General features: G+C 56.1%; 1 long non-coding RNA gene across 1 annotated transcript; it reads right to left on the bottom strand.

Moving 5' to 3' along the window:
* Positions 1 to 3,231: 3,231 nt before the first annotated feature.
* On the bottom strand, positions 3,232 to 5,711 carry LOC310915591. Its single transcript, XR_014591192.1, has 2 exons — positions 5,630 to 5,711; positions 3,232 to 5,551 (listed from the first exon to the last, which is right to left on the bottom strand). It is a non-coding gene; the product is annotated as an uncharacterized lncRNA (long non-coding RNA).
* Positions 5,712 to 6,000: the final 289 nt, after the last annotated feature.

Genomic DNA, 6,000 nt, shown 5'->3' with positions numbered 1-6,000 from the left:
TATCCTGCTCTGCAACTCAAACTTGCAGGGTCACAGCCTGGCACACTGACCAGGGCAGCCTGGGCTCCTCCAGCCCCGCATCCATCACCTCTTCCTGTTCCCTGCCTTGTCCATCCTCATCTTCCTCCTCTTGGACCTGGACCCCACCATGCTGAGCAAAGTAGAAACAAATAACAAAATCCAGCCCACGCTGCAAAGATTGTACAACTCTTGCAAGAAAAAAGTGGTCCTTGCAGGCAAAAATGTCCTAACCCGAGATCTGTAAGGCTTTGTCCTCCCAAATCCAGCGATGAAAGCTCTGCTGCATTTAAATTGGCAAAGTGACAGGAAGTAAGTAGTCAGAAATAATCCCTAGTTGGATTAGGTTTTTCCTTGAAGGAAGAGAGGCTGATACAAGGAGAGTTTGGATCATTAGCGATGCAGGGAGATGCTCCAGCCCTGCCTAGTCCTCACTTCATTTTCCTGCTCCCGGGGGCTGCGAGGGGATAAGGACTCCAGAGCCTTCGGCACATGTGTTCATCCTTCCCCACTCCTACGAGGGGATTATTTATATCTGCACACACTTTGGAAGTGCTGGCTGCAATCCACTGGCTCCAGCAGGACTCCAGTGGTGAGGCTGGTGTGTCCCTGTGAGCTGTGCTGTGCTGCCGGGGGGTGACAGCGATGCCACACGTGCCGCAGTGCCCGTGGCACGGGCTGCCTGCCTCGGTGCCAGCCGGTGCAATTCCCCACCAGCTCCGCTCTCCCTGCTGGATTTCCGACAGTTGAGTAGGAATAAAAATAGCAGGGGAGGAAGAGCAATCCATTCTGATTAAGGCTCTTTATTCTGAGAGATGCTGGGGGAGCAGGGGTGGCCATGTGTGGGCCAGCACCACGCACCTTCCGGTCCCGCTGTGTGCCCAGAGCTGGGGGTTTGCCCACACTTGTGACATTCCTCCAGCACTTTTCCCCCTCTGTACTCACACTGACTCCCTGACAGGAGGGTACAGCCAGGTGGGACTCAGCCTCTTCTCCCAGGGAACAATGGGAAACAACCTCGATTTGCACCAGGGGGAGTTTAAATTGGATATTAGGGAATATTTCTTCACTGAAAGGGTTGCCAGGTTGTAGAACCCCCATAGCTGGGATTTAAAAGCTGTGTAGATGTGGCATGTAGGCACATGGGTTAGTGGTGGCCTTGGCAGTGCTGGAGGAACAGTTGCACGTGAGGGTCTTAGAGAGCCTTTCCAACCTGAATGATTCCATGATCCTTTGATTCCCTGGGCACACAAAACAAGCAGAGGAGATGAAAAGGGATGGCACAGGACAGCAAGCATTTATGGCACTGCCCCAGGGCTCCCACAGCTGCTCCATGGCCAGCAGCTCCCCACCTTCCTGATCCTGGGCTGTGTGAGGGAAGCCAAGAGAATCCCTTCCCCAAGGTCAGGCACAGACCGGCCTGTCCATGGAGTGTGTCTGCATGGGATGGGTGGAAGGATGGACAGGGAACAAAGGCATCAGTGCGCAGTGGCAGCCCAGAAGCAATAAAAGAACAAATAGCAGAAGATTAAACCCATTCTGTAGTCAGGTCCAGCCGGACCACGCTGCGCCACGAGGAAAGGTTCAGTGCTGCTCCAGCCTGCCACAATTTAATTGATTTGATTTAAATCCTTTGAAGAAGAAGTGGATAAGGAATAATGAGGCAAACAGGATTGTAATGCAAATGAAAGAGATGAAAGATGGCTTCGGGGAGACGCTCTTGAAGGTCAGCGCCCAATGCAGAGCTGCTCCTGGTCACTCAGTCCAACATTAATGAGGCTGCGTTCCCCTGGATGCTTTGATGGATGGAGGGATGGATCAGGAGGCAAGCACCGGGATGTCTGGCCTTTAATCCCCTCGCTCCGGGCGGATCATCCTTCACAGCCGCGGGGAGGGTTTTACCTGGCTGTCACAGGGACTCTGCTCCTGCTGCCCGTGTCACGCTGGGTAAGCAGACTTCCTAATCGGGTTTTTCCAGATACTCCAATGGAGGCTCGAACTTCAGAATTAATTAACTTCACTATCAAAAGCTGAGTCATTTGTCACAATGGTTTTGTCATTAGCTCCCATAATTAAGGAAAGTGTCACAAAACCAAATGTTTCACTTACACAAGCCAGAGGAGGCAAAGCTCAGGAGTTTCCAACATGCCGGGAATGGGCACATCAGTGAGCCTGGGGAGGGGCTCAACCAGGCACCCCAAATCCCTGTCCTGGGCGGGGGGTGCCTTCCTGGCATGGCTGGGGGTGAGGGAACAAGCAGGGGCTGGGGCTCGGGGCGGGGGGACACCCCCCAGGGCTGCACAGCCTGGAGGAGATGCCAGGGTGTGCCAGCAGTGCCAGGGCTGGCTCAGCCGAGCAGTTTTCGCACCTCCAGGAGAATTGAGGTGTCCCTGCTGACTATCAGCCACACGGGGTGGGAGGGATGAGGATATTTTGCTGGATAGAAGCTTGTCTAACGTTATCAAAGACAGGAGGAGAAGCCCTTCCCAACCCGGTTCCACACAGGCACTTCCTAAGAAAGCAGAGTTCCTGGATGGAGGAGGGCAGGGACACGCCAGGCAGCTCTGCAGAGCCCGAGCAGACACTGATGGTGCTGGGAGTCCCCACAGCCCCCGGGACACCTGCAGGGGCTGGGGGATCCCACAGGTCCCGACCCCCCGGCCGCTGCCCCTGCCCAGCAGTCACCAGTGCAGGCACCTCCTGCCCACAGCCCTGCCCAGCTCCAGAGACTGCGGGTGCTGCTCTGGGGTGGTGCAGAGCCTCCCCGGCAGCTTTGGGTAACTCGTTAGTGAGCAATTAACTGGGGATGCAGAGAACGTCCCCCTCCGTCCCCTCTCCACCCTCCATGAGCACCTTTCAGGGTGGCTGCACCCTCCTCTCTGGGACCTGCACTGGAGCAGCTCCATTCACTGATCATCTCCAGCTCTGCAGCTTTTTGACCAAAGCCCTGAAAATTCCCAGCATTTCCTGCTGTGCCAGGACTCGGTGGGGCCCCTCTGGGAGACCCCGGTCCCCAGGACCCCCCACACCCAGCTCCTGCCTTGTCCCCAGAGCCCCGTGGGCAAAGGAAGCCAAGCTCTCAGGGTTTCTTTAAAATTAAATATTTTATTTTTTTCGTACATGCAGCAAATTGAATCAAGAGTATATGCCCATCTAAAAGGAGGTCTTCATGAGAACCGTTTGACAACACAGAGCAGGTAGTCTAGGATGTAGAAAAGTCATCAAATACTTGCAGGTGAAATCAAATTCACAAACACAAACTGTTCAACAATAAACATTTTCTTTTTTTTTTTTTTTTTTCTTTTTTTTTTCTTTTTTTTTTTTTTTTTCTTTTTTTTTTTTTCCTCCTTGTTTTAATTGCCACTTTGAATGTGATCAGAAATAAACACCTTGGGTGACACTTCCATGCATGGAGCCAGAGGCGTGTGGTCAGCAGCCTCACCTGCTCCTGCCACAGCAGAGCAGCCACAGCCCTTGGCAGTGTGAGCAGGTTGCACCCTCCAGGCGCAATCCCAACCCTTGGGAACAGCAGGATCCTTGTGTCCTGTGCTCAGATCCCCTTAGTTCCCCCCTGGGGTTACAGCCCTGGGCTCACAACCATCAGAGCACAGCGACTGCCCTGTGCCCACTCATCTCCCACCTGTCTGCATGGGCTGGCCACTGCACAACCCCCTGTTTATTTATTCAATGGATTAAATGGATCCATGATGGGTCTCCTCATGAGAAGGCTGCTCAGAGCTCCAGCCAGGGGTCACAGGCACAGCAGCAGCAGCAGCCCCCAGCCAGGAATGAGTGGAGTCACACTGGGAGCAGGACAGGTTCTGGAGCTGCCCCAGACCAGCCAAGGGGTCAGCACAGCCCGGGGGGAACTGTCTGATCCACACTGTCCCAGGGGAAACCAGCTGAGAGCCTGAACACACTTACCTGTAGCACTGGGATGTAATCCAACCTGGGACAGTCAGGACGTGCCATCCTGTGCGTGTCCTGCCTCCTCAGGCTCCCCTCTGCCCTCCCCGGGGCTTTGGGTCCCCCTCTGCCACAGGGGACTCCACTGCCTGTCCCACTGAACACAGGTGGGACATCAGACCTGAGGACCCCTCCCCCTGCATCCTCAGCAGCTCCAGTGTGCTCTGGGCATGGATTCCTTGGGCTTTCTCCACTCATCTGTGGAGCACCTGGGGGACCAGGGCTCTCCCGAGGCTCACAGCTCTGAGCATCCTCCCAGAGCTCTGCCTTCCCCATCCAACAGTGAAGATTAAATCATCAAATGACAGCAAATGGTGACTCAACCCCTGTCACTCTGCCCTTCCTTGGAGGAATCCACACAGATCTGAGTGTCTGTGCAGGGCCAGGCACATCCCACTGCACGTTCCTCCACAGAAGAAACAGGTCATCTGGAAATAAGTCTCGGAACAAGAGTTTGGCAAGCAGCAGAATGGACAGTGTCAGGAGTACTCAAGGTATGAGTCCTGGGAAGAGGACCTGGCATTTGCCAAGCTCGCCCCAGAGCGTGGATCTCAATCCCAAACCTGCCCCCAAAGCTGCCTGGTGCCCCATCCCAGCTCCCCTGCAGGTCCCCTCCAAGGCCACCCGGTTTGCTCAGCCTCCAGCAGCGCCTGCTCCATGCACAAGTGTCACCCCAACACAGACACAGAAGTTCCAAACAGAAAAGGTGTGACTGCCCCCGCAGCAGCTCCTGCAGTGTGCCCACGGCCCCGGGGTGCCCCTCAGCCCCGGAGACCTTCCAGCAGCATCCTGCACAGACCTGGGAGCACCTCCAGAGCCAAAGATACGGAAATTAAAGACATTCACCACTGAAGTAATACTAATTCTGCAGCGACAGGTTTGAAGGTCACGGTAACATGCTCTGAGGTCAGCTGTGGTCTGCAGAGGATGGAGTGATGCCGTCGGGACGTGCCGGGCTCAGGGGAGCCCCCACAGCCCCCCGAGCCCTGGGACTCGCCTGCTGCAGAGCCCCTCCTACACCCCCTCCTGGATCTGGCACAATTTGCAGTTTTTCTGGGTTTGGTTTGGGTTCCTCCAGCCCAGGGTGGGACCCGAGGCCACGGGCTCAGCTGTCACCCTGGCAGGAACAGGACAGTGCCCGTGGCTGTGTGGCAGGAGGGGACACTCATCTGGCCCCCAGCACTGGGACAGTGCCTTAGCTGCTGGCAGCCTTTAGTTCTCAAGGAATCATTAAAAGAAGAAAATAATTTCCAAAGGTAGACTTTCATGTTTATAAAAGATCTACAAACTAGAATTTCCTCTGTAGAAATCCCACCCATTTCCCTGGGGCCTGGAGGAATGGCTGCATCCAGCAGAACCAGTGCTGGCTCAGAAAACACACCCGGGGTTCTGCAAACCAGCCAGACTGGGCTGTGACGGGAGCAGGGTGACAGGGACTGGGGGGATGCTCACCTGGGGCTCAGCCTCTGTGAACCCAACAGTCACCAGGGTCACTGGCCGGCCACCGAGGGCAGTGCCTGCCTGCTCCTGTCCCCTCCTGCCTGCTCCTGCCCTCCTCTACCTGCTCCTGCCTCCTTTCCCTGCTCCTGCCTCCTCCTACCTGCTCCTGTCTCCTCTGCCTGCTCCTGCCCTCCTCTCCCTGTACCTGCCCTCCTCTCCCTGTTTTTGCCCTCTCCTGACTGTTCCTGCCCTCCTCTGCCTGCTCCTGCCTCCTCTGCCTGTTCCTGCCTCCTCTGCCTGCTCGTGCCCTCCTCTCCCTGCTCCTGTCCTCCCCTGCCTGCTCCTGCCCTCCTCTGCCTGCTCCTGCCTCCTTTCCCTGCTCCTGTCCCCTTCTACCTGCTCCTGTCTCCTCTGCCTGCTCCTGTCTCCTCTGCCTGCTCCTGCCCTCCTCTCCCTGTTTTTGCCCTCTCCTGACTGTTCCTGCCCTCCTCTCCCTGTTCCTGCCCTCCTTTGCCTGCTCCTGCCCTCCTTTGCCTGCTCCTGCCCTCCTTTGCCTGCTCCTGCCCATCTCTCCCT

This window comes from Zosterops lateralis, assembly GCF_965231275.1.
Source record: "Zosterops lateralis genome assembly, chromosome: 15".
NCBI classification, from domain to species: domain Eukaryota; kingdom Metazoa; phylum Chordata; class Aves; order Passeriformes; family Zosteropidae; genus Zosterops; species Zosterops lateralis.
Note: the sequence above shows the minus strand (reverse complement) of the source record. Positions and strands in the feature narration are given on the sequence as shown.